The sequence below is a fragment of the Calidris pugnax genome, unplaced genomic scaffold (genome assembly GCF_001431845.1).
Source record: "Calidris pugnax isolate Ruff unplaced genomic scaffold, ASM143184v1 scaffold10, whole genome shotgun sequence".
NCBI classification, from domain to species: Eukaryota; Metazoa; Chordata; class Aves; order Charadriiformes; family Scolopacidae; genus Calidris; species Calidris pugnax.
Window position 1 is genome coordinate 3,967,309 of NW_015090795.1, and position 12,825 is coordinate 3,980,133.

Below are 12,825 nucleotides of genomic sequence, written 5' to 3' on the forward strand. Positions count from 1 at the left end.
AGTGGCATGTATGTGTGCAAACCTATGGGCTCTGCCCTGGTATTTCTCTCCTAGTGCAGAGGAACTGATAAAATAATCCTCCAAAGTACCTCAACATATGGTTTAGATCATCAAAGAGAAAAATACTTGTAAAAGCACAAAGAAGGAAACCAATAAACATGTACATCTTACCCGTTAACTCCCTCTGTAGGAAATGTAAACCATGAAGGATGGTGGGTTTTGAGTCAAATTCTGTCATTTGTGTATTTTTTTAATTACAGTAACATGCTGGCTTAAATTACAGCGTGTCCGTTCAAACAATGGCAGTGCAGGAAGGAGGCAGAAGCTGGTGTGGATCAATCAGGGATACGCTGATTTACGCCAGCAAAAGAGTGAGCCCATTTCGGTGCCCCTCTGAACCTGCACAGGTTTGTCACTATTCCAGGCCTCGATGGGTTGTTTTTACTAAAAGAAGAAATTTATGATATTGTGCTAAATATTGTGTCCTTTTTTTTCTTTCTTTTTTTTTTTTTTTAATAAGCACAACTTGCTTGTACGTAAGATTTCATGTTTCTTTTTAGAGAGGAGCAAGGCTAAATTCAGCATGTGTTTTGGCAGATTCGCATCAACACTTATCACAAATTTCATCCATTTCATACTTTTTTAAGCAAGTCTCCATTGCAAACCTTTGTATATTTGGAATTTGCTCTACCACGTACCAGAATTTATGCAGTGATACATACATACTCAGACCAAGTACAATGAGATTATTTTTAAAAAATACATACTCTTTTGCTACTTGGTATTTAGACAGCAACCTATTTTCAAGCATGCAATTAAGTAAAAATAAAACTCTCCTTGCGTTTCCGTGCAGATACCACCATTAAAATAAATGAGTCAGCGTCTGAAGTGACACGCATCCAGACATCTGAGGCACAACTATCAGAGCACCTGTATTACTAATTTCCTGAGTTTTCCAAAATAAATTGGATGATTGTTGAACACTTACTGCATTTAAAGTGTCAGGAAATGTTCACATTAGCAGATGAGTTCAGGAAAGCACGAATCTTTCCTTCGGCGGAGTTCTCTTTGTTTTCCCATATCTGGAAATTAATTTCACTTTTTGAATTTCCAGTAATGTACTGGATGATCTGTCCTGACATTGTGGTTCAGATACTTTCAAGATCTGCTCTTTTGAAAGGGTATCTAGCATTCTTCATGGGTAAATCAGCCATTTCCCAACAAATTTATCAGGATTCTTTTCTATTTTGTCATGTCAAACTTTGTGGTTATAGCAGTGCAGGAGTTATTTATTGCTTCCTTGAACATCCTCCATTTCCTAGAAGACATTCTCTGTCACCTGCAGTAACTTCAGGGAAATTTATGAAGCGCATCAATAGCTCCATTTGTGATGATGTCACTCTCTTTAAAGGGAATGACTCCTCCACTTATTGTCAATATTTCAAATTGAAAGTACCAAACTTAACCTTAAGTGGATGCCACTTGCATTTCTTTCTCATCGATCGCATAGATAAGCTCTATTATTTTGTTATCCCACAGACTCCATCTTCTGAAATAATGAAAGTGCCTTTCCTCCAGGTCAGTTTTCATAGAATCATAGAATCATCGAATGGTTTGGGTTGGAAGGGACCTTAACAACACCCCTGCCCTGGGCAGGGACACCTCCCACCAGACCAGGTTGCTCCAAGCCCCCTCCAACCTGGCCTTGAACCCCTCCAGGGATGGGGCAGCCACAGCTTCTCTGGGCAACCTGGGCCAGGCTCTCACCACCCTCACAGTCAAGAATTTTGCACAGCTCACCTTGAGCTTGGCCAAGGAACCCCTCCTGCGTACCCCTCTGTTGCACCCCAAAGCCCAGCATGGATCCTGGACGTGAGCCCAGTCCTCACAGGAACCCCATAACACCCCTCTTGTCACCTCATTTTGCGACTGGTTTCATCACATCTGGTAGCTAAACACTCTATTTTCAGACCATCCTCATCTTTGGTCTTTCACGGGAAACCTGCTGGTCTCCGAAGGAGATGGGGAATTCTCAGGCGATGAAGGAAAATAAAAGTGAAAATAATTTTTAGCAGGAATTCACAGATTTGCCATCAAATCTACTGAAAAACACACAGCTGTCATAGGGCAGCTTTTATTTACCCAGAATAACACTTAACAAAAGTCTTCAAACCGAGGCATATAAAGGTCTGGGAGTTCAGAGACACAGTTTCTGCGTTTACTGATTTCACACCAAAATGAGGAAAATACATTAGCAGCTGGAAATCCTCCTGACCCGGGAGTTTCACCTACAATTAGAGAAAACCTACAACTGTGTTAACCATCTGCTATTTCTTTTTTGAAGAGGATCAAACACTGGAGAAAAATGCTCCTTTGTAAAGTGTTGTCGGGGGAACAAGTGCATGACGTGGGTCCGTATTTATCCAGGAAAGCAAATAAACCACTTGCCTCGCAAAGGGAATTAAATGGAAACTCCCGAGGACACAGATCATGTGTGAAGTCAGCCACAGGACCTGCTTCGGGATATTCGTGGCCTCAGGGTTTTTCTGCTGTGTTTTTCTTCACCACACACCTGATGTGACTAACGTTCTTCCAAGGCTCTGCAGTTTCTTGCTCTCCAACCAGGCCACCACGTCCACGTGTGCACCTTGAAGTCTTTAAGTCCTCAGTCCCTTTTCATGTTTTTACTTCTGCTTCGTGCAATAATCTTGTGACAGCTTCTTCTTGTAGCCTGTCTTTCTGAACCAAACTCGTTCTCTCCGACGCCATTCAGTGATGGCCAACACTCAACATACACAGTTGAAGACCACAGTGCTGTAAGAAAACTGATGAACATGGAAGAAAAAGGGTAACATTGTATTTTTGCACCCAAGCACCAATTTGTTCATAAATTCTTGCATTTTCCATTTGTTCAATTGAAGATATTTCTTCATTCTTTGGGGACTGGCTCTTCTTCCCCCCAGGACCATTCCCAGTGCTTTGCCCTCTGCTGCCAACTGCCCTCACCTGCCTGATGTTCCAGACAACCCCGCTCTAATGATGCAGTTGTGCAGCCTTCACATTTTCAATCTGATGTGGAAGAAGCCCATGTGATGGTGTCTGAGGTCACTCTGGCTCATGCTTTCCATGAGGTGAGGGCTTTGGGCTGGGCTTCCTATTGTTTCAGCTCCTTTCTTCTGCCAAGGAGCTGAGCACCTTCCCTGGAGTCAAGGATGGAAGGTGGTTGTTCTGCCCTTAGCTTTGGAAAGGGGCTGATTTCCTGCAAATATGAACCTTCATCAGGGAGGTCTTGCCATGCAGGCTGGTGATTTGCAGCTACGCTGTAGGTAGCAAGGGCAAAGGATCATCTCTCAAATGCTTGGTCAGTGTGTATCTGTCTATCTACCAGCTGGTCAAACTCTGGCTGTCTTTATGGGGACATCACACCTCCTCAAAGAAGGTGCCTACAGCCCAAGCATGTCCCACCTTGGCTGTATGGACAAACACGGAGAGCAGCTGGGATGCAGGGGGGTGTTGGACTGGGGGATGCCATGGGCGTGTGGCCAAGGGGCATCCCATGGCACCCCAGCTGCGTCCACACCACGTGGAGGTGAGTCTGGGTGTGTGTCTGGCCAAGCCAGAGGAGCGCAGATGAAACCTCTTTCCAATACATAATAAAAGGAGAGTGAAGCCAGCTGGAATATCCTGTACATTAAGTGTGATGACTAACTATAGCAGATGTTGGTGCATTTGTTAAAGTTTCCACCAGAGAAGGAGGGACTGGAATATGAGCATTTGAAAAGCAAAGGTAGCCCATGAGTTAGGGAGGAGAAACGGGAGATGAAAGGGAATGGAGCTGTGGGGAGGGAAGGCGACTGCTGGGTTGGCGAGAAGGAAGATGGGGGGAATTGTGGTGTGGGGTAAGGGGCCAGGGAAAGTTCACAAGGCCTGGGCAGGGGGTGTGCGTAGGGCTCCCTCATCAGTAGGGAAAAGGGCTGTGGAGCCTTCTCTAGCAAAAGGTTAAATGGCTCCATTCCCAAGGGTGAAAGAGATGGAAAATCACACGCACGGCTTTGGGCAGACACAGAAACCAGTGCTGAGAGCCGTGTGTGCATCTCCCACCCTGAGCCACCACCAGAGGAAACTCTGAGGTCCCTTATCACATTGAAACCAAGAACCTCTCTGCCAAGCCATGTCCTTTGCCTGCTGTGGAAATATTAAGTCTTCCTCCTCCACAGGCATGTTCATCTTGGTGTGGTTACACTCATACTTTGGGGTATGAGCCCCAAAGTCACAACATCTTATATACAGAAGAAAGGATAAATGCATTTAATTAATGTTATCAATATGTAAACATTATTGATGTACTTTCTTGGCAGTCCTGTTTTCTGAGGAGTGTCTATCCAATAAGCTGAGCCAATTTCTAAACAACATGATATGGGCATTCCTGACTGATCTCTCTTTCTAACAAAAAAGAAAAGAAGTGGATTGTAGAGTTGCTCAAAAAAAGTAAAAGGTATTTTTAGAAATGTTTAAACAAGTTTTTTGTGTGGCTTACAATAGAACTACATTGCACTGTTTAATGCAATAATAATGCAATAATGCAAAAAATAATGTTTTGCGTTTTCCCCAACACTGTCAAGATAAGGTTGGAATATTTTGTTTACAGAAAAAAATAGAGAAAACATAGCTTCCAGTGAAAAAAAAAATAGCCATAGAAAGAAAAATCACAATTTTATGGCGAGGTTAACAAACTCTTTATTTCTTTAAATTCTGTGAATAATTTTGTGCATTTTTAAAAACGCAAACTACAGAGCATAACCAAGCTTTTACCTTCTCTTTCACTAGTCAAATATTTTGCAAGCATACGTCTGTTGGCCAATACTTCATCAAAATTCAAAGAGGGATCTTGTCCACTGAAAAAAGGTTAATGCAAATGGAGTAGGAAGCACCCAAAAATATTTTATTAATATGGCCGCACACCTATTTGAATTGATTTTTCTCCCCTTAATGTTAAAATAATCATAACATGATGTATCAGCTGATGTATGAAGCAATTTCCCTCAATATTTAGTAATTGCCTGCTGCGGGTCTGATGTAACAGTTTCTCAGATTTATTGAGCCAAGTGTTCCTCTCCACACAGGGCAACACAACCCTAAGTTTAAATTCCTCATACACAAAATTATAAATGATAATGACCAGAGAATACATGTAACTGATCTAAGTGTTCCTGAAAAAAATGCCTTCTAGTTATTCCACACAAAATAGTAATTTGTCTGTTACATGACACTGCTGGTGCTTATATATGAGTAGTTTCAGCAATACTAAAACCCCTGAAAGTCCCAATTTAATTCTTTTTTCCCCCAAAATTAGATGGTGCCAGCAGTCTAAGTTAGTGCCTTAGGTTTCTTTCACTGTCACTGTTATCAAAGTTAAAAGGCAAAGCTTTTGATGACCAGCTCTGGTTGAGACAAGCTCTTCTTTTAGCCCAGTTGGCTACTCTAATAAAATATTTTTCACTTTGGATATAATGCAATATTGCCTTAGCCTTTCCTTGGCAAATGAGATGAACATCAGGGGGAAAAAATAAAGGCACCAAGATTCAGCTTGGAAAAATGGAAGTTCTGGAAGAAAGATTAAAATAAATGAAATATCACTGGCTTGGCTAGCAGCAACTGGGGGAGAATGAAACAAATATTGGAATGACATAAATCCTGAGGAATTACAGCGTTATAAGGAAGGGCTGAAAGTGAAGAAGGTAAAATTTTGGCTGTCTAGCCACAAAAGTTTCCTGGTACAGATATCCATTAGCGAAGTGGTCTTATGAGGAAATGGTGAAGGATATATAACGTATGACATTTATAACTAGACTAAACAAAAACTACACAGTCCTTCCTTCACAGACAAGTGCCCCCAAAAATCCACTTCTATATCCCTTGCGATCCCATGCACTGCGTGAGCAGCCACGTCCTGCAGGAGGTACAACCCGCTGGAGGAGTGACTTTTTTTTCTTGAACCAGTCAAACCAGGGCTTTGAATGATGGTAAACTCTGACCAGAAAGGTTTGAGCTAGAACTTTAGTCACAACCAGCCCTGAACCAAAATATCCCTTGGCTCAACTCCCTGGTATAGGCCAGGCTTTGGCAAGAAGTAAAAACCCACGGATAATGGGTGATTCCACCCTCCGTGGCACTTCTGCGCCAAAGGTCTTTGATGATGTGTGGGGATGACCTTGGGTCTGGGCCATGATGGAAAACCCTGAAAGTCTTGGGATCTGCTAACCGGTTGGCCTTTTACAACAGCAAACATGAGTTCAAGCCTGCCTTTACATCTCCGTATTTAACCACCTCCTTCCTCTTCCTAAGATTTAGGTTCTGCTTGGTTTAGGGTCTCATTAGACCCCACCACTACCAGACCCGAGCATGCTCACCAGTACCACATCTCCCATGGGACCTTCCTTTCCCCACTTCCTGGTCGGGTGAGTAGGTGCCTTTGCTGATGTGACACCATTTGCTTTGGGAGAGTGAAGATGGGACCTTTCCCCTGCAGTAGAAGGTTAGAAATGTCCTTAATTCAGATACATCCTTGTTTTTTTGACTGTTCAAGGCCTGGAGGATTTATGCAAAGTGACCAACAGAACTGTGAAGTCCTCCTCATCGAGTGCTATAGTGTAATGATGGCATTTGTGGTGTAATGATGAGGAGATCACCTAGAAGAGGTTTCTAAAAAGACAAGCCCAACTCTCAGTCCTACACCCCTGCGTGCTGGTGCTCTTCTTCCACAAGCCTGCTCCCTCCTAAAGATACCGCAACAGTTTTTATTATACCTCAAGGCCTGAAGTTTCTTTTTGTCTAGAATTTGGAAGTAACTCCTCATTTTATCCTGCTTCTTGCAGGTTTTTTTTTGACATCAGAAACTGGTGGCAACACTTTCTGAGGAGGATCAGGATCTCTGGAGCTATTTTCTCCGCAGTTTTTCTAGTTTGTATTAAGAGAACTTGGCAAAATACCGAAGGGCAACAAGCATGGTGTTGGAGGCTCATGTGAGGCTGTGTCTGAACGCCGGGAGAGTTTCATCTTCCCAGTCGTTGTGCAAGGTCAGTGACCAAGACTGAAACAGTGGGAAGCAGAGTCATGCAAAGCACTTCATCGGGCAACTGCAGCTTCGTTTCCTTCCTGCTTTGTCCATGAGTTTTCCATGACAGAGAGAGAAACCATGTCACTCCGATAACCAAAACAGATAAGCACACATCTCTCCACTAACCCGGCAGTACAGCAAGCTGGCCACTGTGGATTGGTTTTGTTCATGGTTAAAGTGAGATTTCAGCTTCCAAAATCATCTTTGGACGTAAAGCGGAGGAGAAATGAGCTCTCTGTGACGCTGCCAGTTCAGTGTGCAGCAAGAAGGGCCTCGCATATCTACCACACATGTCTCCTGAAAGCAAGGAGAGACAATGAGGCCCATCTGTCTATTGTCTTGCAGTTGCTTAGGATATTTTTTTCCAGCCAGAAAAGGATTGCATTTAGTATGGTAACTCCTCTGTATCCCAAGGGGCAGCAGCGGGAGAAATGTTCTCATTCCTTGAATACTATTGTACTGAGGTTCCCTCTGTAGCATGTACTCATAAGCTGGTGGGACATCTCTCCGTGATGCTGGCAATTACACCCCATTCAAGAACGGATGGGAAAAGATCTGTGCTACTCATCTCCACAGGAGTACTGTTAAATAAGAGTTAAATACAGACCCAGGCTTACTGGCATCTGGAGGAAACTCGGGTGATAGCTTTCAGGCATCAGACATGTTTCACATTCTCTCTGTGTGATGGAGTCCTCAAACAACATCTCTTGAAACTGATGGGGACAGCTAAGTGGTGTTATTTGGTTGAATCCAGTTTCCATGCTCAGGAAAGCTCCCCATGAACTGACTAATACAAATCCAGTAAGTGTTCGTGTAGAGAAAAGGTGTTTATATTAAGGTAGGAGATGTCTCAAGTAAAATGCCAGTGGAAGTTCTCCTGCTCTCCTAAGCCAGCACTGGTGAGGTTGTCTTGCCTCTTGTTCCTACTCCAAAATGTCCTTCTTTGGGATCTCTTGCCACCACTTTAGCAGTGGTCACCAGTACTGGGACTAGTAGTACAAAAAGTAACCCCCCAGCTGGACTACTAGCCACCTCCCACAAAAGCCAGTCTACTGGAGACCCTGGGTGTGGTCACCAAGTCCCAGTCCTTCCAGGATGGAAAGTCCTAGGAAGAAAACCATATCCCCCTGTGGACACTGCCCAAGAGAGATTTAATGTGGGGCCATGGTGCTCTCATAAACATGAAAAACACCTCATCCTAAAATTTATGGCTTTCTGACAGTTTGAGTTGACTTCTCTGAGCCAAGTGCCCACCAGCCTAAAGGTAAATATTGGGATAAGAGTTAATGCCTGTCCCGGGCAGAAGGCTCTGCTGTCAGGGTTGCCAGGTGATTTGTTTAATGGGTAACCATTCTGTTTCTTAAAGTTTTCCTTTGATGTGGCAAAAAATTGCAAAGAACTAATGCCAGCGTTCGCCATAGACGAATTAAAGCAAATTATTGTCATTTCTGCTACCACTGTTGTTAGTGTTGGTATCATGGCATGATCCCAAAAGGCTCATCTGGGGAGTCCAGGGCAGAAAGTGTCATAGAATCATAGAAACACGGAATCATAGAATGGTTAGAGTTGGAAGGGACCGTAAAGATCAACGAGTTCCAACCCCCCTGCCATGGGCAGGGACACCTCCCACTAGACCAGGTTGCTCAAATCCCCATCCAGTCTGGCTTTGGTGGTCCTACTGACCAAATCCTCCAAAACCACCTTCTTAACATCAAGTCTTTTACCCATGTCTACAAATTGGTCTTACTGGCCACCATTGCCCTCCGCTGTAGGGAGAAGGCAGCATCCTGCATGGTGGTGTTGGCCAGGGTGCAGAGGGACAAGGCATTCAGCTATTAGCACCATTAGAGTGACAAGCCCTTCCCTGGTTTCATTAAGCATCCGAATTGCTGACATTCCTGTGAAATGCTAAGTGGGGAGCTTTTCAAGAGGGGCAGCTGGGTCAAGGATGTGCAGTTAATGAGTTAATACAATTTGGTCCTCGGCTGTCACTTTCCCAAAAGGAGGTGGCTGGGCATGGGGGAAAAAACCCAGGGACCCTTTGATGGCAAACACCTGGGTCTATCCTGTCCTCACCCAGTTTGGTGAAAAGCACAAGGATTAGAACAGGTGGGGGAGGCAATTCTCAGGTGGACTTTTGCAGTTGCAATTAAGAAAGCAGAGTCAAATAATAATAATAAAAAAAGAGGCTTGGACCCCTGTGTTACGGTGGGGTGGCTCCGGGGCATGGTGACATCACACAGGTGGCACACAGGCCAGGTGAGAGCCACTGATGTTTTGATGATTTTCATCACTTTTTCAACAGCTGGAACATTTGCTTTGGGGGTTTTGCCTTTTTTTTTTTTTCTTTTTTTCCTGGCTTGACAATACAAATACCTCCCAAGAGCAAAAGCACTCTTTCCCTCCCTGCTTCCTTTTCCTCATGGGAATGGAACCAGCAAGGGGTAGAGAGACAGAGGGGAGCTGCTCCCAGGGGACTTTCAGGGATGCAAAAGCTGAGAGCAACTCAGGTGGTGGTGGCAGAGAAGTCTTAGAATTGGCACGGAGTGTCTTGGGGGACAACATAAACACATTGCATCTGAAGAGCTGTACCATGAACAGAAAAGAAGGAAAAATGACTGAATCCCTTTGTTATCATTACTTTCTGATGGGAAATACAGCAGAATCGTTCCATTATCTCCAAAGCCTTGGCTGACTCCTGGGTCAACTGAGAGATGGGGTAAAGGTGAGGGGCTTTGGGGTTTTTTTCTACCATCCTCTGGATTGGGTCCTGGAAGGGTAGAGCTGAACAGAAGATTTTGGGTGAGGGGCTTTGGGTTTTTTTTTCTACCATCCTCTGGATTGGGACCTGGAAGGGTAGAGCTGAACAGAAGATTTTTAAAAGGCTCTAAACCCCAGGATTTATGCTGCAAGAGTAATAAAACCCACTGGGGTATATGTTATAGAGGCAGCTAATACACACCTCGGGTGGTGAGATGCATTAAGGGCATTGCTCTGCGGATTAATGTCCCCATAAAACACGTCCCGTTGTGCGACATTGTTGTGAGGAGAATGAAGCAATAACTCCGAGACGCGCCGGGCGAGTGCCCGTGCCTGCAGATGGATCCCCAGCCCCAGGGCTGGAGGCTTTCAGGGCTAATACAAAACATTTGTTATAAAGCTGCCCCTCTCCCCTCATCCAACGCCAAATGGCACAACTCGGGGGCCCTTCCCCACCGGCTTCCCCCTCCTTCCATGCCTGCCATGGCACCGGCATCGCTGGCTCCCTGGTCCCCAGGCATGGGCCAGCTCGAGGTAGCCCTTTGGCAACAGGGTTCTGGTTCTGGGCAAGCCCAGGAGATGGCAAACAACAGGTTTGGCAGAGCTGAGGGTGTCAATAAAAGAGCCTGACTCAGCCAGGGCTGCTGAGCGGAGGCCACGGAGAGCCTTGAAAACTGGAAAGTATTATATCATTTATTAATAGGCATTTCTGTTACACTCCCCACCAGAGTGTGCGTGTCCCTGATGACAGAAGTGCTTACTAGTGCTAATGAGGCAGAACGGAGAGGAAAAAATGGCCCTGTGGGTCGGGGGCTGGCCGGGGAGCCGGGAGATGTGAGCTCAGCTCCTGGCTCTGCCGACGACCTTCAGACGGCTGCGGAGCCTCGGCCGGTGCCTGGTGTCCCTCCCTGCCAGCTGCAGTGGATGGGGATGCTCTGCCTTTACCTGCAGGTTTCAGGCAGGTGAAGGCTCCACAATTACCAGGGATTTGCCCACAAGCTATGTTTTCTTCCCCCCTCGCTTCTCCTGCAAACGTTTCTGGGACCAATGTCTTCTCCTTCTCCCTCCTCCTGCTTTGCATCATCCCAGAAAGGTTTTTTTTCTTTAAAGGTGCAAGTGAAAAATCCAAAATGCAAAGGGGAGATACATCAATGGGGGTTGCAACAAGGCGTGCGCCATCCCAGGGCTAAAGACACCCTCTCAGTGCTCCCAACTAACACATTTCAATGGTTTACCCTGGGAACCTTTGACTTCTGGGTATGGCCTGATAGATGAGACACCAAAATATCCCCTAGAAATCTCCATCACATGGTTGAACTGTGCCTGGGATGTGTCTGAAACAGCCCAAGCAGCACCGACTCACCCACCTGGAGAGCCAGGAGGGAGTAATTGTTTTTCACAAGGGATCACAGATGCTTACAGGGATTTTGTGGGTGCTATTTTAATCCCAAGGCAATGCTAGACTCAACAGAGAGCCCCTCTGTTGACTCCGGTGGCCATTAGGAGGCTCCAGTAGCATGGAGATGCACGTCAGTTTGGAGAGGAATGCTCCAGGGAACCCACCTCCATCCACTCCAGGGCCCCAACTGCTCTTTCCTCTCTGTCCCTCTCAGAATCACAGAAGGTTGGAAGGGACCTTTAAGATCATCTAGTCCAACCATTAAAGAAAAAAAAGAAAACCCACACAAAACAACCAAACAAAACACCAAAACACACACCAACACTAAGCCATATTCCTGAGCACCATGTCAATTCATCTTCTGAATATCTCCAGGGATGGTGCCTCAACCACTTCCCTGGGCAGCCCATTCCAATGCCTGATAACCTTTTCAGTGGAGAAATTTTTTTCTAATATCCAACCTGAATCTCCCCTGGCACAACTTGAGCCCCAAGTGCTTGGGGTTGGGACAGAGGACCTGGTGTGAGGTGGTACTTTCCAAGGACAAAATTCACAGGGGAAAGTCCTGGGGGAAAGTTGCAAGTGATGCTTAGCTGGTGAAGGCTCCCACAGGACCACAGCACAGCTGCTTTGTGTTGACCCACCTTGGTCTGAGCAACAGAACCACATGATAAGAGGTGAGGGCTTGGGTTAGAACCATGGGAGACATCCAGAAGCCAGGCTGGGACACCACCAGGCATGAAACTCCTGTACTACATGCTGGGAAAGGCAAATAATGAGCAGGCTGTGTGACTTTCTATGCCTTTCATTTTCTCCCCTTCCTCAGAGGGGCAATATCTGCTCAGCACATCTTGTGCGTAAAAAGCAGCTGAAGCAGAGCAAAAATAAACTGGATAGCTGAAACAGGAGAAGAGAGCACAGCTACAGCACAGCTTTGTGTAAAACCTCATTCCTTACTGGTAGTAAATAAAAATAGTTTTTGTTTTTTTTTTCTTTCCCAGTGACTCACAGCACAGACATTGCATGGAAAGGGCACTAGAATCAACAGCCAGGGGAAAAAAAAATACAGAAATGGAAAAATGATCATCACAGTGCATTTTTCCCATTCCCCTTTCATCTCTTACACCTGTGTTTGACTTCAGCCAACCTTACATAAATCCTTTAAACATCTGTCCCAGTCACTTACGAAATGAGCTGAGGTGGCCTCAGCCAGGCTAACAGTTCATTCTGCTGGATATCTCCCTGTTTAAACCCAAACAGGTTTGCGGAGTTTGCCAAGCCAGGCGGGCAGCAGGTTTCCCATCAAACCCTGCTCATTCAAAATGTTAAAAAACTGTTTGTGCCAGAACCTCTCCTGCAGGCGTCACCTTATGAAAGACCCTATTTATAGCTGTGAACTTAAGGCAGAGGCAAGGCAAGTTTGCTGAAGTGTAGTGGTTGACTCCTATAAAAACTCACGCCCTGCAGCAGACTGATTTGCAGCCTGAATGTACCTGGCAGGGGATGAGGGCCACGGGGTGAGAAAACAGGTGTTTGGGATAATCTTGGA